This window comes from Tamandua tetradactyla, chromosome X, assembly GCF_023851605.1.
Source record: "Tamandua tetradactyla isolate mTamTet1 chromosome X, mTamTet1.pri, whole genome shotgun sequence".
Lineage (NCBI taxonomy): Eukaryota > Metazoa > Chordata > Mammalia > Pilosa > Myrmecophagidae > Tamandua > Tamandua tetradactyla.
Window position 1 is genome coordinate 124,631,736 of NC_135353.1, and position 21,451 is coordinate 124,653,186.

A 21,451-nucleotide genomic window follows, 5' to 3' on the forward strand; every position below is an offset into this window, starting at 1 on the left:
GGACTGGATATAAAAACTCAGAAATGGACAGCACAATACTACCCAATTGTAATGCAATTATGTTAAAACACTGAATGAAGCTGCATGTGAGGTATAGGTTTTTTGTTTTTGTTTTTTTTGTTTTTTTTCTTTCTATTATTGTTTTAATTCTTATTCTGTTGTCTTTTTATTTCTTTTTCTAAATCGATGCAAATGTACTAAGAAATGATGAATATGCAACTATGTGATGTTATTAAGAATTACTGATTGTACATGTAGATTGGAATGATTTCTAATTGTTTTGTTAATTCTTTTTTTAATTAATAAAAAAAAAAAAAAAGATAGCACTGAATGGGTATATAAGAAACTCTAAATTGGGTGGCTGGGAGAAGGTGGTGAAGGGGAGGCTTTTTTTTTTTTACTCCAAATCTCTTCAAAATGTTGCGTCATTTGCTGGTACTGCCTATAAAAACACAAAATATATTTTTAAAAAGAATTGATGAATGTCAGGTTTTTGTTTTACAGACTATGAATGAGGAATTTTTTTTAAAAGATAATATCACATAACAAAGGTACAGGTGTTAAAAAATAATGTATATAATGTGCATATAATGGATATTAGACTGTGTACCTATATACTACTGTTGGCTATACTATTTTGTGTTTAATAATAAACTAGGAAGTTGAAAAAAAGAACTCGCATTATTGGTTGAGTCTTATTTCATTCTTCCTAGAAAGATGAGTGTCCATGTCCATATTCTGTCTACCAATTGATTGGACAGGCTTTCAACCACTTTATTTTATTTAAATGAAATATTTTTACAGCAAGGGGGTGTTATAAAGAATAATGAAGAAATGAAAACACTGAGAAGGAACATTTGGTGATTTAAACCTGCTTTAGGTTGTGAACCTTTTGCGAATCTGTTTAAATCTATGGGCCTCATCTCAGAAAAAATGCACGAAATCCTGCACACAGCTTCAGGTTGGTTTGAAGCCCCTCCTGATGTCCCTTCATGAGCACTGAGAAAGAATCCTTTCTCTAAAACTAAAGGCCCAGCTTTTTTTCTGGGGCTCACAGGAAATCAATTTTATTTTTTGTTAAAGAAATATGTTGCATAAAGAGATTTACCTTTTAAAGAAAATTTTTAGACTGTTATTAGCACACAATGGTTTATATCTATTTAGTCAATATTTCTAATTTTTGGAGGTAGATATAGTGACTATCTTCCAGTTATAATAAACCTAATGTGGGTATAATCCATGATTCCCTTTATTCTTAAAGTTGATAAAGCTGTGAGATTCAATATATTTTAATATGTCTATGCCTATGGCTCTACATAGAAGGTAAAGAAACAAAAGGTTAATGCATCCCAGTGGGATGTTTTGATCAGAATAATCTTTTTCCCCACCAACATCTAGCGAGGCTACCCTTCTTTCCCATAGAGTTTGGGATTTCTTCTGACACCAAACCATTCTGAAGGTACAATTTTGGAGATTCCATACATGGCCACAAAGAAGATGGTGAAGAACTCTTCATATTTAGGGTACTACAGTGCCTATGAAAGATAAAAATAAAACATTTCACACAAAAAATCTTCTCTTTTCCTCCACGTTCATCTAAGGTTTCTGAGTCCTCCTCCAATTTGCTTTCAAGAATAAAAATAAACAGAAATAGGAATAATTACTGCCGCAAGTTGAGACTGACTTAACCAGTTGATCTGTAACACTCAAATTTACCTTTAAAGAAATGGCTCAAAGTTCAAAGGAAGATTATCATTGATGATGACTACAAAACTGTGCACTTTCCCACAGTATTTTCCTTTTATAAAATTGTATTGTAGAAAAAAGTAGGTGAGTTCTCATCAAACAACAGCTGAGAATCCAACTATAGATACAACATATAGCTGCTTCAAAAAGAATGTGTTTTCCCTAGCTTTCTCCATAGATATATCAATTTAATGTGCTCTTTTCCAGATCCACATTAGTTTTACCTCTCCAGATCACGAGAAGAGAAATTCCAATAGCCACAGTTGATCACTTGTTTCATAAGTGATTTCTGTTACTTTCTATGAAGGTAATGACCTACATCTATGATTTCCCTGGGCCCTATCCTTTCATGTGAGATTGCATTTACTGATAGGGAAACCCTGCACTGTGAAACATTGGCTTTTGCCCAATGTGATCCTGCTTTACGTGGTAGAATCAGAATTTGAAACCAGGCTCATGTGATTCCACTACTACTCAGATGCTTTGTAAATTATTCTGTGAATCTAAAAGAAAGCCATATAACTGAAGCATCAGCACTCAAATTTAAAGACTCCCCAATACCAGTGGTTCTTAGATTTTAGTGTGCATCGGGGTCATCTGGAAAGCTTGTTAAAACACAGATTCTAGAGAGTATGTCTGTAAAGGGACCCAACAATTTGCATTTCTAACAGTTCCCAGATGCTCCTGCTGCCACTGGTTTAGATACCACACTCTGAGAACTACTGGATTAGATGATGGGGAAGGGAAGCCTCCAGAGAGGAGTGAACTATTCACTACCTCTAACATAATGGTGCAGGACCTCAGGAAAGCTATTTCCCAAATGCGCCACTAGATTTTGTTTTTGTTTGTTTTAACATTTGTTCCCCCTATTATTTATTTATTTTTAATCCATATTTTTTACTCGTCTGTCCATACCACAGATAAAAGGAACATCAGATAGAAGATTTGCACAATCACAGTCACATTGCGAAAGCTATATCATTACACATTCATCTTCAAGAAACATGGCTACTGGAACACAACTCTATAGTTTCAGCCTCTCTAATACACCTTAAACTAAAGAAGAGATATCTATATAATGCATAAGAATAACCTCCAGGATAACCTCTCAACTCGGCTTGAAATCTCTCAGCCACCGACACTTTGTTTTGTCTCATTTCTCTCTTCCCCCTTTCAGTTGAGAAGGTTTCCTTAATCCCTTGATGCTGAGTCCCAGCTCATTCTAGGATTTCTGTCCTATATTGCCAGGGAGGTTTATACCCTTGGGAGTCATGCCCCACATAGAGAGGGGGAGGGCAGTGAGTTTGCTTGCCATATTGGTTGAGAGACAGGTAGGCCACATCTGAGCAAGACCAGAGGTTCTCTAGGGGTGACTCTTAGGCTTAATTTTAAGTAAACTTAGCCTATCCTTTGTGGGGATAAGTTTCATATGAACAAAACCCATGATTGAGGGCTTGGCCTATTAATTTGTTTGTCCCCACTGCTTGCGAGAATATTAGGAATTCTCCAAAAGGGGAAGTTGAATTTTCCCACTTTCTTGCCATTCCCCCAAGGGAACTTTGCAAATACTTCTCTATTCACTGTTCAAATCACTCTGGAATTATTGGGGCATCACACTGGACAAACTTACAAAATCTCATGCCCTATTCAAGGTTTCATGTACTTATGATGTTCAATTAACCTGTCCATATAAGTTATATTAGGAAATGCACTAGTCAAAATATAAATTTTATACCAAATAAACATTTTTTGCTTCACCACTAGATTTTTTAAAAGAATTTAACTGTGACATTCACTTATTCCTTCTTAGGTGAATGGTGTATATTTTCCTTTTTCATTTTCTCTTTGGTCTTCTGTAGAAGTCACACATCCAATTACCATGGAATGTATTGGGTGCAATCTTATTGAGTCTATATGTTTGTAATAAATTTAAGTGAAATAGTTCTCTTCCTCTTTTATTTTGCCTTGGGTTGTGAAACTAACATGGAGTTTATGATGGATTTTTAATATCCATCAATTTGGCTCTGACATTTTTATATATATTTAAATCCATTTTACTGATAATGTGCATGTAACACAAAATAAATCATAATATTCTTTTTTTTTTTTTGGCTGATAACTTAAACTTTAGGAGAAAAGAGGCACAGCTAAGCTTTGAAACTTGAACTTAATTTTACTAATCCAGAAAGCGATTGTTTACAATTTGGCAGCTGGGTGCACAGAAGGGGGTGTAGGTGGGACTAACATGTTTTTGCCAAGACTGAATTTTTTCCTAGTGTTTTTGGAATTTCAAGAATCTAATTAAGACATTTGGTAAATTTTCTGTAAATCCCCATAGAACTAATAAACTAGAAGCATTATAGTGTCTGACAGTGTTGATTTAATTTATATGCTCAGGCCCTTCAAACTAGATCAAGGCTATAGAGAAGCGTCAACTAAGTGACACTTTCCAAATAGCTTGCAGTTATCTGATGACATCCTGTCCCCATTACAGTTCCCTGGCCCAAGCAGTGATGGCTGGTTTACTGCAGTGCTCACTAACATTGCTGAGGGACTCGTGGCACCCTCTCTCACTAATAATAGCAGATTTGTGTACACCTCAGACCCAAGTTACCTGTCTTCCCATTTCCCAGCTATAGGAGTCATTATCCCCTTGCTGTCCTGGAGCTGCATCTCCCAACTTCTCTCTTTTCAGAGTGTCTTACCATTCTCTGGGTTCAGATCTCTCTGAAGTACAAACTCTGATGTTGAACTTAGATAGGTTAAAGCTCAAAGTCTGGGATGTGGACACCTTTGGGAACTTGGAAGTGAAGGCAAGACGTGGCAGTATTGCTGCTATATTGTGGGTAAAGTAAACTTTTGTAAGGCTACCCTGGTCACTGGCCTACTTTGTCTAACATGTTTTATCTGCAAGAGAATGATACTCCAACTTCCAAATACTTGATTTTAAAATGATTTGGGGAACATAATTGAAATTTATTGGGGCATCACACTGGACAAATCTACAAAATCTCATGCCCTATTTAAGGTTCCATGTACTTATGATGTTCAATTAACCTGTCCATATAAGTTATATTAGGAAATGCACTCATTTTTCTCTTAAACCTTTTAGTGTGAAATAATTTTGTACTTAGAGGACAGTTGTAAATATAATACAAAACTCATGCAGAGAACTCCAGCATATCCCTTTCAGATACCTAGATCCACTAATTTCAACATTTTGCCACAGTTGCTGTATCATTTACCTATCTGTTTGTCTGTCTATTTTGTCTCTCTGTTTTGTATGAATTTCTTCTTTCATTCCCACTTAGTTCTAAACATTCAGTTTTTGCAAACGACCATTGGCAAATTAGGAACAATCAATATTTAATTACAATTGCTGAAATATTATCATAAGAATGACCCTTCCATTTTACTTCCTTATTTGGACTGATACATCAAATGGCACTTCTAGAATTTTCATATCCAAAGTATTCATTTAATATATCTGATTGTGCTGTTATTTAAATAATAAAAAGATAATCTGAAAAACAGAAGAACAGAAACATGTGTACCGGGGTGTCTTGGCTGGCCTGGAGCTGACATTCAAATATGTTAGCTTGTGCAATTAGACACCACACCCCAAATCATCTATGACCTAGAGTGGATAAAACTTTCCTAACTTCAGGGGTATGCTCAAGGACACTTAAACACATTTGCTATTGCTCCTGTGATTGGCTTATAGCCCAGGAGCTCAATGGGAAAGAACTCTAGAGCTCTAAACAGAAATGGGGAATTAAACATATACAGACATGCCTGACAAAATGGGGGTGAAAGAGATGAATCAAAATTAAGATGAAAAGCAGCTATACCTTTTGAAGGAAAAACACCATGGGTAAGGGCAAAGTTGAGCAAGATAGGTTTGATTTAACACAAATTTCCTACTGTTGCAGGTAGGTGTGACATTAGGAATAATGCACAGCTGAGTTGAGTACCACCTGGCCCATCCTCTTACCCTTTTCTATTCCCCCCACCCCATTCCTTCTTGAGTAACCATTTCTTAGGGAAAAAGAAGTAAATGTTCCAAAATGTGTTCCCAAACTTCTTAAACAGGACACAAAATGCACAAACATAAAAGGAAAAATGATAAATTGAAGCAGTATTAAAATTTATAACTTTCATACATCAAAAGTTACTGTTCTACACTCCATGCACAAGGACTCTCATTAGCTCAGTTTAGCTCTGGTAATTCAGAAGGGAATACATGAATAAGTTGGGAACTTTTGGTGAGAACTCGTTTAGGAATTTCCTTGGCCTTAGTCACTTAGCTACTTAATATAGATTATAGAATATTGGTATTCAGCATCTACTATGTCCCAAGTACTGTGTTGGGTATGGAGAAGACAGAAATAAATAGAGTATCATTTCTTTCCTTTAAAAAGAAAAGTTACTGTTCTAGTCTGCTAGATGCCAGAAGGCATTATACCAGAAACAGAATGGCTTTTAAAAGGGGGAATTTTTTAAGTTGCAAGTTTATTGTCCTAAGGCCATGAAAATTTCTCAATTAAAACAAATCTATAAAAATGTCCAAATTAAGGTACCAACAAGAAGTTACCTTCACTCAAGAAAGGCCGATGATGTTCAGGGTTTCTCCCTCAACTGGAAAGGCACATGGCGAACATGGCGTCGTCTGCTCACTTTTTCCCTAAGCTTCATGTTTCATGAAGCTCACCCAGGGGCATTTTCCTTCTTCATCTCCAAGGGTCTCTGGCTGTGTGGGCTCTCAGCTCTCGTGAATCTTGTGGCTCTTCTGCTTTTTACAAAATGTTTTCTCTTTTAAAGGATTCCAGTAAACTAATCAAGACTCACCTGGAATGGGTAGAATCACATCTCTCTCCAATTAAAGGTTAATATCCACAATTGGGGATGTCACATCTCCATGGAGATAATCAAATCAAGTTTCCAACCTACAGTGTTGAATAGGGATTAAAAGAAATGGCTGCCTCCACAACATCGATCAGGATTAAAACATGGCTTTTCTAGGGTACATAATCCTTTCAAACCAACACAGCTACCATATAGAGAGTGAAAGGAAAACCACAACCTGAAGAAAGATATTTACAATACTTACATCCATCAAAAGGCTCCTATCCATATTATATAAAGAATTCCTATACATTTTTAAGAAAAAGACATACAATCCAATAGAAAAATGGGCAATGACTGGAACTGACACTTTAAAAGAAACGAAAGGGCCGTAAACATTGAAAAGAGCTCGACTTCTTCAGTTATCAGAGAAATGAAAATTAATACTAGAATGCAATATCTCTACATAATTATCAGAATTACTAACATGCAAAACAAAACAAAAAATACCAAGTATTGGGCGGGCCGCGGTGGCTCAGCGGGCAAGAGTGCTTGCCTGCCATGCCGGAGGACCCCGGTTCGATTCCCGGCCCCAGCCCATGTAAAAAACAAACAAACAAAATATAATAAAATAAGAAAATGTTTAAAGATGTTTCCCTTTCTTCCTCCCTTCCTTCCTTCTATCCTTCCTTCCTTCTCTAAAAAAAAAAAAAAAAAAAAAAAAAAAAAATACCAAGTATTGGTGAGGATGTGGAGCAATCAGAGCTCTTATACATTGCTGATGACAGTATAATTTCCATAGCCACTTTAGAAAAACTCTTTGGCCACATCTACTAAAGCTGAATATATGTTTATACTATCACATAGTGATGTCACTCCTAGATAAATACCAAACAGAAATTCACACATACATTCACCCAAATACATATTCAAGAAAGTTCATAGCAGGATACTCATAATAGCTCCAAATTAGAAAGCACCCAAATGCTCTTTATAAGTAGGATCCATAAATTAATTATGGTATATACACAATAGATTACTATAGAGCAATAAGAATGAATAAACAAAAGCACCTCACCACAGAAGAGATGGATCTCCAAACACTGTGTTGAACAAAATAATCCAGACACAAAAAGGAATAGGCAAACTAATCTATATTCTTAGAAGACAAGAGAGGTTAACCTGGAGGATAATTACTGAAAGTAGGTACCATTGAGGATGCTAATTACAGGGATGAATTCAGTTTGTGAAAATTCGCTGAGTTGTACACTTAGAACTTGTGTATTTTTAGCATGTATACTGCAAATCGACAAAAATATTTAGATCTCTATTTTGGGAAACACCCTCTAAAAGAAGCTTAAGTGGTAAGGGGGCTGAAAAAACCTATTAACATGACATTTTCCTGACTTATAAATTAGTAGGGACCAGGAAACATTTGAGGTCCAAATTCTAGTATATTGGCAACCAAAACTCCCTGTATATAGCAAAATTAAGAAGCATAGGGAAATTTCAGTATGAGATGCTCCAGGCTGCATTTCCACCACAGAATCTTTGAACGACTAGCACAAACTGACAAATTGATCTTCCTAAGAACTCTGGAAAATAGTCAAAGGGTTATAGTAACTGGGTGAGGGTCAAATCAAAAAAGCACAGTTTTAAAATATTGCAGGAGAAGCTCATGGCACCCTTGCCAGCTTTTCTCCCAGCCCCTCCATAGCACAATGTAGTACAGGCCTGGACTCCCATTGTGGGTTCCTGGCCCTTTTTTGGAAGGATAACCATGATGCACATACTGTGGAGCCTGAATACCAGTGCCAATATATTGCGTAGTGGAAAGCTCTCTCTCTGGTTCACCCTACCAGGACTTTCCCTTGAAGCTTGTGGACAGCTAAAGTAGTATAAGAAACAATTAAGTCAAAGTAGCCTGGGGCAAAGGATCACCTGGTTTAAGTCACACAATAGAGCAACCAGGAGGGAGAGAAAGTCTGTATAACAAGGAATAGAGAAGGCATTTGAATGGTGTAAACAGGGGAATTCCAAAGGCAACAAGCAAGCACAAGCCCAGGAAAAGACTCAGGGTCAGAAAAGACTGAGAAGACTCAACACTGAACATTTACTTCAGGCTAATATTCTTGATAGGAGGTCTAAACTCTGAGGGAGGGCACCAACCAACACAGAGTCAATTTCCAAAGACATTGAAAGGTGTATTTTTGCTTTGGCTTGTTTGATTTGTTAGCTCCTGGCATTCAAAGAAATCTCTGTCATTTCACTAGCTAGATACAACCTTAAGCAACAGACCAGTCAGGGACTAAATCCAGAATTAAATTTTAAAATATTACAATGTACAGTGTGCAACAAACAAAGAAGCAGAAAATGATGGCCCATTCAAGGGAATAAGATAAAAAATCCTGAAAACACCAACTAAAAAGACATGACTGAAATACGGGCAAAGTCTTTAAAAATGATTCTCATTATGGTCAAAGAGATAAAAGAAAACACAGAGAAAGAATTAAGGATAACAGGAGAATAATGAATGAATAATTTGAGAATCTCAATAAAGTGAAATTTATTTTACAAAGTGACCAAGCAGAAATTCTGAAGTTGAAGACTGCAACAACTAAATGAAAAAAAAAATGCTTATAGGGTTTTCTGCCAGTTTGAGAGGATGTATGTACCCTAGAAAGCCATGTTTTAATCCTAATCCCATTTTATAAAGGCAGCTGTTTCTTCTAATCCCTATTCAGTACTGTATGTTTGAAACTATAATTAGATCATCTCCCTGGAGATGTGACTCAGTCAAGAGTGGTTGTTAAAACTGGATTAGGTGGAGACATGTCTCCACCCATTTGGGTGGGTCTTGATTATTTTACTGGAATCCTATAAAAGGGGAAACATTTTGGAGAAAGTGAGAGAATCTGAGAGAGCAGAAAGTGCCACAGCCTCATGAAGCAGAGAGTCCACCAGCCAGTGACTTTTGGAGATAAAAAGGAAAATGCCTCCTGGGGAGATGGAAAGGAAGCTAGCAGGTGATGCCGTCTTTACTATGTGCCCTTCTAGCTGAGAGAGAAACTCTGACCGTGTTTGCCATGTGCCTTTCCACTTGAGAGAGAAACCCTGAAATACATCAGCCTTCTTGAATCAGGTATCTTTTCCTGGATGCCTGTGATTGGACATTTCTATAGCCTTGCTTTAATTGGGACATTTCCATGGCCTAAAAACTGCTAATTTGCAACTTATTAAATTCCACTTTTTAAAAGCCATTCTGCTTCTGGTATATTGCATTCTGGCCACTAGCAAACTAGAACAGATTTCAGTACCAGAGGAGTAGGGTGCTGCTGTGGTTTGCAAATATCAAACATGTTGGAATGTTTTTTAGATGGATAAGAGGAAGGCTTTGGAGGGGTTGTAAGGAACTTGATAGAGAAGGCCTGGAATGCTGTGAAGAGACTGTTGATAGAAATGTGGACTCTAAAGACACTTCTGATATGTCCTTAGAAAGAAATGAGGCACATGTTATTGCAAACTGGAAGGAAAGTGATCCTTGTTTTAAAACAGCATATAACCTGGCAAAATTGACTAGTGACTTTGGCTAGAAGGCAGTTTTTAAAAGCCATGAACTTGGACCTTTAACAGAAGAGATTTTCAAATTAAAGGTGGAAAGCACAGCCTGGTTTCTCCCCACAGCTTATAGTGAAATGTGACAGGAAAGAAATAAACTGAGAACTGAACTCTTGGGTAAAAAGAAACCAGAAATTGATATTCTGGAAAAGTCTGGGCTTCCAGGAGGGGAGACACCAAAGAGTGGTGCCCCACATGAGGGTTTGGCCAAATGCAGAAATAGTCAACTATTTCAGAGAAGGCTGGGATTGGACATTGAGTTATCCAGAATTGATTTGTGAAAACTCCTTATGTCTGATGGGCATGATCCAAGGCTACTGCATAGAAAGCCAGTGAGAGTGTTGCAGGATCTGTGTAAAGAGAACCACTGCCAGTCAGGACTGAGAGGGACAGAGAATGGACACACTTGAGGAAATATAACTTCAGAGAAAAAAACATAGAGGCTGAGGTCTCAAGGTAAGACACCTAAGACCAGGAGAGGGGACCCACACAAGCATGGGTGAGTTGCCCCAAAGGCAGAGTATGGGCCTTCCACCTCATCGCAGTGGAAGAGTTAGACAGCCTCAGGCCTTGGAGAGGGTGCAGCGTAGTCCTTGGGGTTTGGGGACAGCCTGGCTGCCACCACCTGGAGGGGTTGAATGTGTGCCCCAGAGATGGCAAAGAGCCTGGGTGCAGCCCTGGTCCTTGGAGACGGTGGAGTCATAAAAAAAGGCATCCCCAATGCCCCCCAAGGTTGTGTTTGGAGAGAGACAGGTCTCTGTGCAGGCCCTTGGAAAGGGTGGGACTGCCACTATCTAAAGCCCCAAAGATAAATGACTCTCAGACTTCAAAATCTAATGGACTTTACTCTGCAGGTTTTCAAAACTGTATGGGTTCAGTGACCCCTGTGTTCCTTTCTCCCAATAAATGGGTATATGTATCCCATGACTGTTCCCCCTTTGTATATTGGCAGCAAATAACTTGTTCTGAGTTTCACAGGTCCAGAGCCAGAGGATAATTTTGCTTTAGAACAGACCATGCCTGTAACTAACTTTGATAGGTGTTTGTACTGTTTCGAATTTGTATTTCATTTGTATTCTACTGAAATGGTTTAAGGATTTCTGATATTGTGATGGAATTAATGCAATTTGTATATGGAAAAAACATATCTTTCTTAGGGTCCAGAGGATGGAATGTGCCAGCTTGAAAGGATATATGTACCCTAGAAAAGCCATGTTCTAATCCTAATCCCATTTTATAACAGGCAGCTGTTTCTTCTAATCCCTATTCAGTGCTGTATGTTTGAAACTATAATTAGATCATCTCCATGGAGATGTGACTCATTCAAGAGTGATTATTAAACTGGATTAAGTGGAGACATGTCTACACCCATTCTAGGTGGGTTCTTTGGAATGCTTTACTGGAATCCTATAAAAAAGGAAACATTTTGGGAAAATCCTGAGAATCTGAGAGAGCATAGAATGCCACAGCACCATGAAACAGTGAGTCTACCAGCCAGTGACTTTTGGAGATAAAGAAGGAAAATGCCTCCTGGGGAGCTGGAGAGGAAGCTAGCAGATGATGCCCTGTTTGCCATGTGCCCTTCCAGCTGAGAAACTCTGGCCATGTTCACCATGTGCCTTTCCACTTGAGAGAAAAACCCTAAACTTCACTGGCCTCCTTGAATCAAGGTATCTTTCCCTGGATGCCTGATTGGAATTTCTGTAGACTTGAATTAATTGGGATATTTCCATGGCCTGAAAATTGTTAACTTGCAACTTATTAAATTTCTTTTTTTAAAGGCCATCCCATTTCTGGCATAATGCATTCTGGAAGCTAGCAACTAGGGCAAGTTTCAACAACAAATTGGAGCTAACAGAAGAAAGAATCAGTGAACTCTAAGACAAGACAAATGAAATTATTCAGACTAAGGAATAGAGAGAGAAAAAATTGAATGAAAAAAAGTGAATGGAGGTAAACACACCTGTAGGACACCATGAAGCATACCAATATATGCATTATGGGAGTCGAGAAGGAGAAGAAAGATAAAGGCAGAAAGACTATTTAAAGACATAATGGTAGAAATCTTACAAAATTTAATGAAAAACATTAATATGCACATTCAAGAACCAAAACGAACCCCCAAATAGGATAAACAGACAATAGTCAGCTTGTCAAATGCCAAGGACAAGGAAATAATTCTGAAACCTGAAAAAGAAAAGCCATGTCATACACACAAGTGAGTCCCAATAAAATCATCAGTTTCTCATCAGAAACTGCAGAAGCATGAAGGCAGTGAGATGAAATATTTAAAGTGCCAAGAGAAAAAAATTTCCCATGAAGAATTGCATAGCCATGTGACTGCCTTGCAAAAAAAAATGAGGGGCATATTAAGACATTTCCTCAACACAAAAGCTGGGGGCATTTCTCACCAATAGACCTGATATACAGGCAATGTTATAGGGAACTCTTCAGGCTGAAAGGAAAAGACACAAGATAATGGATCAAAGGGGCATAAAGAAATAAAGACCTCCAGTAAAGGTACCTGTATTAGCTAGGGTCCTCTAGAGAAACAGAATCAGCAGGACATATCCATAGATACAAAATTTATAAAAATGTATCACATAACCATGGGAATGTAGAGTTCAAGGTCTGTAGGGCAGGCCACAAGCTGGCAACTTCAATGAAGGTCCTCATTGAACTCTCAGAAAAGGTTGGTTGGAAAGCTGTGGAAATGGAAGAGTCCAAAATCCATAGGGCAGACTGTGAAGCTGGCGACTCTGATGAAGGGTCTGGATGAACTCCACAGGAGAGGCTCGCTGGCTGAAGGAGGAAGAGTGACTGTCTCTTCTGAAGCCTCCTTAAAAGCCTTCCAGTGATTAGATTAAGCATCACTCACTGCAGAAAACTCTCCCCTTAGTTGATTACAAATGCAATTAGATGTAGATGCCACCAATGTGATCATGATTTAAGTCCATAAAATGTCCTCATAGCAACAGACAGGCCAGCACTTGCCTGACCAGACAACTGGGCACCACCACCTGGCCAAGTTGACACATGAACTTGACTATGACAGTAGCGGAATGGATCATTTAAAATGCCAGTAGTATTGTACTATACTATTTGGTATGTAACACCACTTTTTACTTCTTACAGATTCTAAAATGCACATACATAAAAATAATGACAAATCTATGGTTTGGTACATACGATGTATAAAGATATAATTTGTAACAAGTACAACAAAAGGTGAGTGGACAGAGAGTTCTTGGAAGAGTGTTTGTGTACACTATTGTATTGGTATCAAATCCATTGTGATTGTTATAGATTTCAGATGTAAAATTTAAGCCCCATGGTAACCTCAATGAAAATATATGGAGAATACATATATGGAAAGAAATGAATGGGACTCAAAATGGTACACTAGAAAAAGCAAATAAATATGAAAGTATGCATTAATGGAAGAGTTAAGAACACATAAGTATGACTTACAAAGACCAAATAGCAAAATGTCAGAACAAAGTCATGCATTATAAATGGTTACTTCAAATACAAATGAATTAACTTCCAGCCAAAAGGTAGATATTGGCAGAAAGGGTCAAAAGCACTACCCAACTATATGCTGCTTGCAAGAGACTCACTTCAAATTCAAAGACACAGTAGGTTGAAAATTAAAGGTTAAAAAAAAAATCCCAGTATTATCCAAAAGAGAGTTGGGGTAGCAATATTCATATAGTCTTTGAGTCAAAATTGTTAAAATGGACAAAGAAAGATACTATACATTAATGGATGGGTCAATAAAACAAGAAGACATAATTACAAATATATATGCACCTAACTGCAGAGTTTCAAAATATGTGAAGCAAATACTGATAGATTTGAAGACAGAAATGGATGTTTCTACATTAATAGTAGGAGACTTTAATGCAATATTTTCAATAATGGATAGAACATCTAGACAGAAGTCCAAGAAGGAAATAGAAAACTTGAACAATAGCACAACAATAGCAACCAATTAGACCTAACAGACAAATATAGAACACTTTACCTAACCACAGCAGAATACACATTCTTCTCTAGTGCACATGAGTCACTCTTCAGGATAGACCACATGTTAGGTCGCGAAACCATTCTCAGTAAATATAAAAATATTGAAATCATGCAATGTATCCTCTGAAACTCAGTGGAATGAAGCTAGAAATCAATAACAGAGGGAGAAATAGAAAATTCACAAATATGTTTAAATTAAACAACATGCTATTAAAAACAAGCCATGGATCAAAGAAGAAATCACAAGGGGAAAATAGGAAATATTTTTAAGCAAATGAAAATAAAATCACAACATACCAAAACTGACCGGATGCAGAAAAGCAGTGCTGTGAGGGAAATTTAGAGCTTTAAATGCTTATATTACAAAAGAATAATAATCTCAAATCAGGCACCACACAATAATAGGATCTAAGAAAAAAAGGTAGAAGTAAACTCAAAGTGAGCAGAAGGACAGAAATAAAGAATTAAGAAATGGTAGTGTAGAGATAAGCAAAATAGAGAATAAAAAACAATAAAGAGAATCAATGAAGCCAAAAGTTGTTTTTTTGGAAAGAGGAATAAAATTGATGAATATAAGCTAGATTGAAAATGAGAAAGGTTGTAAATAACTAAAATCAGAGTTGAAAGGAAGATATTATCACTGACCTTGCAGAAATAGAATAGGATTATGGGGATACTATGAGCAACAATATGCCAACAAATTAGTAAATTACATGAAATAGACAAATTCCTAGAAATACACAAATTACCTACACTGACTCATGAAGAAATAGAAAATTTCAACAGACCAATAACAAGTAAAGAGTTTATATTGATAAACAGAAACTTCCCAACATATGAAAGCCAAGGACCAGATAGCTTCACCAGTGAATTTTACCAAACTTTCCAATAAGAAATAACAACAATCCTGCTCAAACACTTCCAAAACATTGAAGAGGAGGGAACACTTCCCAGATAAATCTATGAGGCCAATATCACTCTAATACAAAAGTCAGATAAAGATAGCACAAGAAAAGAAAATTATAAATCAATATCTCTAGTGAATACAAATACAAAAACTCCTCAGCTTAATACTAGCAAACCGAATCCATAAGCATCTTAAAAGAATTATACCCCATGATCCAGAATTACACACCATGGATTCATGATCCAGTTATGCAAGGGCAGTTCAAACTAAGAAAATCAATTAATGTAATGCATCACATTAATGGAATGATGATAAATTTCAATGATGCAGAAAATGCATTTTAAAAAATCCAGCATATCTTTTTGATAAAGACTTTTAAAGAATAAGGAATAAGGAAACTTCCTCGACACTATAAAGGGCTTACATGAAAAATCCACAACTAACACAATATTCAATGGTGAAATACTGAAAGCTTTCCCTCTTAGGTCAGGAACATGAGAAAGATTCCCACTGTCACCCCTTATACAACATTGTGCTGTAAGTTCCAGCTAGAACAATTAGGCAACAAAAAAGAAGTAAAAGACACCAAAATTGGAAAGGAAGATATAAATTTTCCCTACTTTCAGATATGATCCTATATATAGATCATCCAGAAAAACCCAAAACAAAGTTACCATAACTAATAAACAAATTCGGCAAATGTGGTAGATTCCTCACAAAAATAAGTTGCATTTTCATACGCTGGTAATGAATAATCTGAAGAGAAAATAAAGAAAATAATTCCATTTACAATAACCTCTAAAGGAGCAAAATATCTAGGAATAAATTGAACTATAAATATAAAGACCTTATACATGGAAAACTACAAAATACTGCTAGAAGAAATCAAAGAAGACCTAAATAAATGATGTAAACACATTCTGCATTCATGACTGAAAGACAGAATATTGTTAAGATATTAATTCTACTCCACACAATTTACAGACTCAGTGCAATCACAATAAAAATTCCAACAACGTTCTTTGCAGAAATGGAAAAGCTAATCATCAAATTTATATGCAAAGGTAAGGGACCACAAAGAGCCAAAACCATCTTGAAAAAGAGGAATGAAGTCAGGGACTCACAGTTTCCCCCTTAAAAATTATTACAAAGCCACAGTAATCAAAACAGCATGCCATTGACACAAAGCTAGACACATAGACCAATGGAATAAAATTGATAGTTCAGAAATAAACATTCACATCTTTGGCCAAATAATTTTTGTAAAGGATGCCGTATCCATAAAATGGGGAAAGAATAGTCTCAGCAACAAATGGTGCTGGGAAAACTGGATAATGGATGCAAAAATAATGAAGGTGAAACCTTACCTCACACCATACTCAAAAATTTGACTCAAAATGGATCAAAGACCTAAATATAAGAACCAAAAGTATAAAACTCCTAGAAGATAACATAGGAATCTTCCTCAGGACCTGCTGTTAGGCAACAGTTTCTTAAACTTTACACCAAGAGCATATGCAACAAAAGAAAAAATAAACAAATGACCTTTATCAAAATTAAAAACTTTTTGTGCATCAAAAGAATGCATCATGAAAGTAAAAAGACAACTTACAGAGTGGCAAAATATATTCAGAACCACATGTTCAATACGGGTTTAATATCCAGTATACAAAGTAATCCTTCAACTTAACAAGAAAAAATACCAAAAATATTAAAAATGAGTAAAAGACTGGAATATATATTTCTCTAAAGAACATATACAAATGGCCAATAAGCACATGAAAATATACTGAACATCTGTGGGTTGGAAATTGCATGCATCCAGGAAAAAAAACATGTTTTTAAATATAAACTATTCCTATGCATGTGGACCCTTTGTAAGACCTTTTGATGAGCTTACTTTAGTTAATATGTGGCCCACCTCAATTGCAATGATCCTTAATCCTATTACTGAAATCCTTTACAAGAGAATGAAATTCATAGAGAGAACACCACAAGAAGCAAGAAACTGAAATGTAACTGAGAAGAGAAAAGAGAGACCAGGAGATGCCACCATGTGCCTTGTCAGGTGGCAGTGGAGCCAAGGATCACCAGGAGCCAGTCACTGGGATAAAAAGCACTGCCTTGATGATGCCTTGATTTGGACATTTTTCCAGCTTCAAAATGATGATTGAATAAATTCCTATTGTTTAAACCAAACTATTTCATGGTATTTGTCTAAGCAGCTTAGAAAACTAAACCAACATCATTAGTCAAAAGGTAATAATGCAAATAAAAACCACAATGAGATAACATTTCAAGCCCACTAGAATGACTATCATTAAAAAATGGAAAATAAGTTTTGGAGAGGAAATAGAGAAATAGAAACAGTCATTCATTGTTGGTGGGAATGTAAAATGGTGCAGTTGCTGTGGAGAACAGTTTGGTAGCTCTTCAGAAAGTGTGGAATTAACATGACTGAGAAACCCCACTTGTAGGTATATACCCCAAATAAATGAAAGCAGAGGCTTGAACGGATATTTGCACACTAATGTTCATGGCAACATTATTCACAGTTGCTGAAAGACAGAAGCAATCCAAGTGTCTATCAGCTAATGAAGGGATAAAAACAACTTGGTGTATACATATAATGGAATGTTATTCAATCACAAAAAGGAATGAAATCCTGATACCTGCAAAATCATGGATGAAATTTGAAAGCATCATGTTGTGTGAAATAAGCCAGACACAAAAGGAGAAATGTATGATTTCATTAATATGAAATAATTAGAATAAGCAAATTCATAGAGTCAGAAATTCAAATAAAGGTTCCTAGGGGTGGGTTGTGTGTAGGAAATGGGGAGTTAATGCTTAATTGGTGCAGAATTTCTATTTGGGGTGATGGAAAATTTTGTTCATGGATGGTGGTGAGGGTAGCACTATATTGTGAATGTAATTAACAACACTAAAATATGTATTTAAATGTGGTTAAAAGCGAAAATTTTAGGTTTTCAATATGTTGCTACGATAAAAATTTAAAAAGAAACCACCAAAGGACTGAAACTACACACTGCAAGCCCTAGTGAAAATGGTGGTCTATATTTAATAGTATAACTATAATAATATGGTTTCATCAACTGTAACAAAGTGCCAGGTGCCAGTTCAATGCAATGTACTGATAATTCAGAAATTGGGGTTGGGGGAGGAAGCATATGTGATTTCTGTATTCTCTGCATATGTTTTCTATAAGCCTACATTTTCTTTAATAAAAGCAAAAAAATAAAAAATATAAAACAAGGATAGGAAGACTCTGAGATATGGAAAGAAGGCAGTCTCCTTAGGGATCTCAGGATATGAGAAACTACACAGTGGTGAGGTCCTAGCACTCTTTTATTGCCTCCAAAATATCGTGGAAAGTGTGTTGCAAAAGCTTCCAATCTGGAATAGCCAACAGGCTCAGACAAAAATACCTCCAAGGAAAACCTCTTCCCTTTAGCCAAATGACTGGGAAAAGAGGGGCCTAGTAACAGAAAACTTTGCAGGCAAAACCAACTGCCATGGGTTGAATTGTGTCTCCTCCAACATATATATCAAATTCCTAAACCACAGTATCTGTGAATGTGAACTCGTTTGGAAATAGTGTCTTTGCAGATGTAATTAAGTTAAATTTCTTGTGATGAGATCATCTTGTATTTAGGGTAGACCCTAAAACCAATGACTGGTAGTCTTATAATAAGAAGGATAGAGATTTAAGACACACAAAGAAGAAGGCCATGTGAAGATAGAGACAGAGATTGGACAATGCAGCTACACACCCAAGAATGCCCTGGGTTGCCAATAGCTACTAGAAGCTAGGATTGTCCCCTAAAAGCCTCAAAAAAAGAAACCAACCCTGCTGACATATGATTTTGGATTTCTGGTCTCCAGAATTGTGAAAGAAAAAAAATCTGTTGTTTTAAGTCACCAAGTTTGTGCTATTTTGTTGTGGTAACCCTAGCAAACTAATACATGTGCCCTATTCAGGTTGCTGATATTCTACCACAACCTACCCTGTTGGAAGCAAACATGGCTTTCTGATTTCCCTGCCAAGTGGTTTCAACAAATGATGCAAGCAACTGATCTTCTATCCCTTGCCTGGCAGAAGCTGGTGGCAGTAATCCAATTCCTTTATTGGGGGAGTATTTGCAGGATTGAGACTTCTAGAAAGCATTAAAAGAAGAATTAACACAAATTTTACACAATTTCTTCCAGAAAATTTTGAAGGCAGAAACATTTCTAACTCACTTTCCAAGGCTAATATTACCATTATACAAAATGCAGATTCAGTAAGAAAAAAAGAAAACTGAAGATCAATACTTCTCAGGAACTTAGATGTAAAAATCAATAAAATATTAGCAAATAAAATCCAACAATGTACGAAAAGAATGATATAGCATAAGCAAGTGGGATTAATTGCAGACATACAAAATTTCCTTGACATTCCAAAGTCAGCCAATATAATCCACCATATCAGTAAGCTAAAGAAGGAAAAAACATATGTTCATATCAAGTGATGCAGAAAAGGCAAATGACAAAATTCAACACCCATTTATGATAAAAACTTTCAGCAAACTAAGAATAGAGGGAATTTCTTCAACTTGGTAATAAGTATCCACAAAAACCTTATAGCTAACATCATCCTTAATTGTGAAGGACGATATACTTTCCCTCTAAAATTCATAACAAGGCACAGGTGTCTCACCATACTTACTCAACAAAGTACTGAAAGTTATAGCCATTGCAATAAGACAAATAAACAAATAGAAGTAAAATGAGTAAAAATTGTGCAGGAAGGAAAAGATGTCTTTATTTGGAGATTACATGATTGTCTACATAGAAAGTCCCAAGGAAGCTACCAAGAAAAACCTTCCTAGAATAAAAAAGTAGGTTCAGAAAGGTTACAGTTCATCAACATCAAAATACAAAATGAATTTCACTTCTCTCTATAGTAATGATGAACAAGTGGAAGCTGAATTTAAAACTTTGATATCATCTACAATCATCATGAATAAAACAAAATACTTAGGTATAAACTTAAAACGCATATAGGATCTCTATGTTGAAAATTACAAAGTGATGATGAATTAAATCAAAGAAGAAAGAAATAAATGGATATTCTTCTAGTTTGCTATCTGCTGGAATGCAATATACCAGTAATGAAATTGCCTTTAAAAGGGGGGATTTAATAAGTTGCTAGCAAGGCCTCTTGTTTCATGAAGCTCCCCCAGGGTTCTCCTTCATCTCCAAAAGTCACTGGCTGATGCACTCTGTAGTTCTCCTGTCTCTGCTGCTCTCATCATTCATGACTCTGCTCTGTTACTCTCTTGTCATTCTCAGACTTTTTCCAAAACGCCCCCTCTTTTAAAGGATTCCAGTAAACTAATCAAGATGCACCTGGAATGGGTGGAGTCACATCTCCCTCTAATGAAAAATTAATATTACAAGTGGGTGAATCACATCTCCATGGAGATAACCAAGGTTCCAGCCTACAATATTGAATAAGGATTAAAAGAAATGGTTGCTCCTACAAGATTGATTAGGATTAAAACATGTTATTTTTAGGGTGCATAAATTCTTGCAAACCAGCACAGATATATACATGTTCATGGAATGGAAGACAAAATAATGTAAAGCTGTCAATTCTCCTTAAATTGGTCTATAGGCTGGATGCAATTTCTATCAAAATCCCAGTAATGTTCTTTTTGTAGGCATAGACAAGATTATTCTAAAATTTAAATATGAAGACACAAGTCTTAGAATAGTGAAAATAATCTTTAAAAACAAGAATAAAATGGAAGGATTCACTCTACCCAATAGTAAAGCTTACTATATAACCACAGTAATCAAGAGAGTGTGGTATTGGTGGAAGGACAGCTACATAGTTCAATGGAGAATAGAATCCAGAAAAAGAACCACACAAATATACCAAACTGATTTTTGACAAAGGTACAAATGCAATTCAATGAAGAAAGGCAAGCTTTTTCAACAACTGGTGCTGGAGCAATTGACATTCATTGGCAATAAAATTACCCTCAACTAGTCTCATATCTTATATAAAAGTTAACTCAAATGGATCACTGACTTAAGTGTAAAATGTAAATGTATAAAAGTTTTACAAAAATATATAATAGACAATCCTTGGGACGTAGGATTAGGCAAAGAGTTCTTAGACTTGATAACGAAAACATGAACCATAAAAGGAAGATTTGATAAATTGGGCTTCATTAAAATCCAAACTCTTGCTCCATGAAAAACACTGGTAAAAAGGTATAAAGGGGGGTGCCTGGA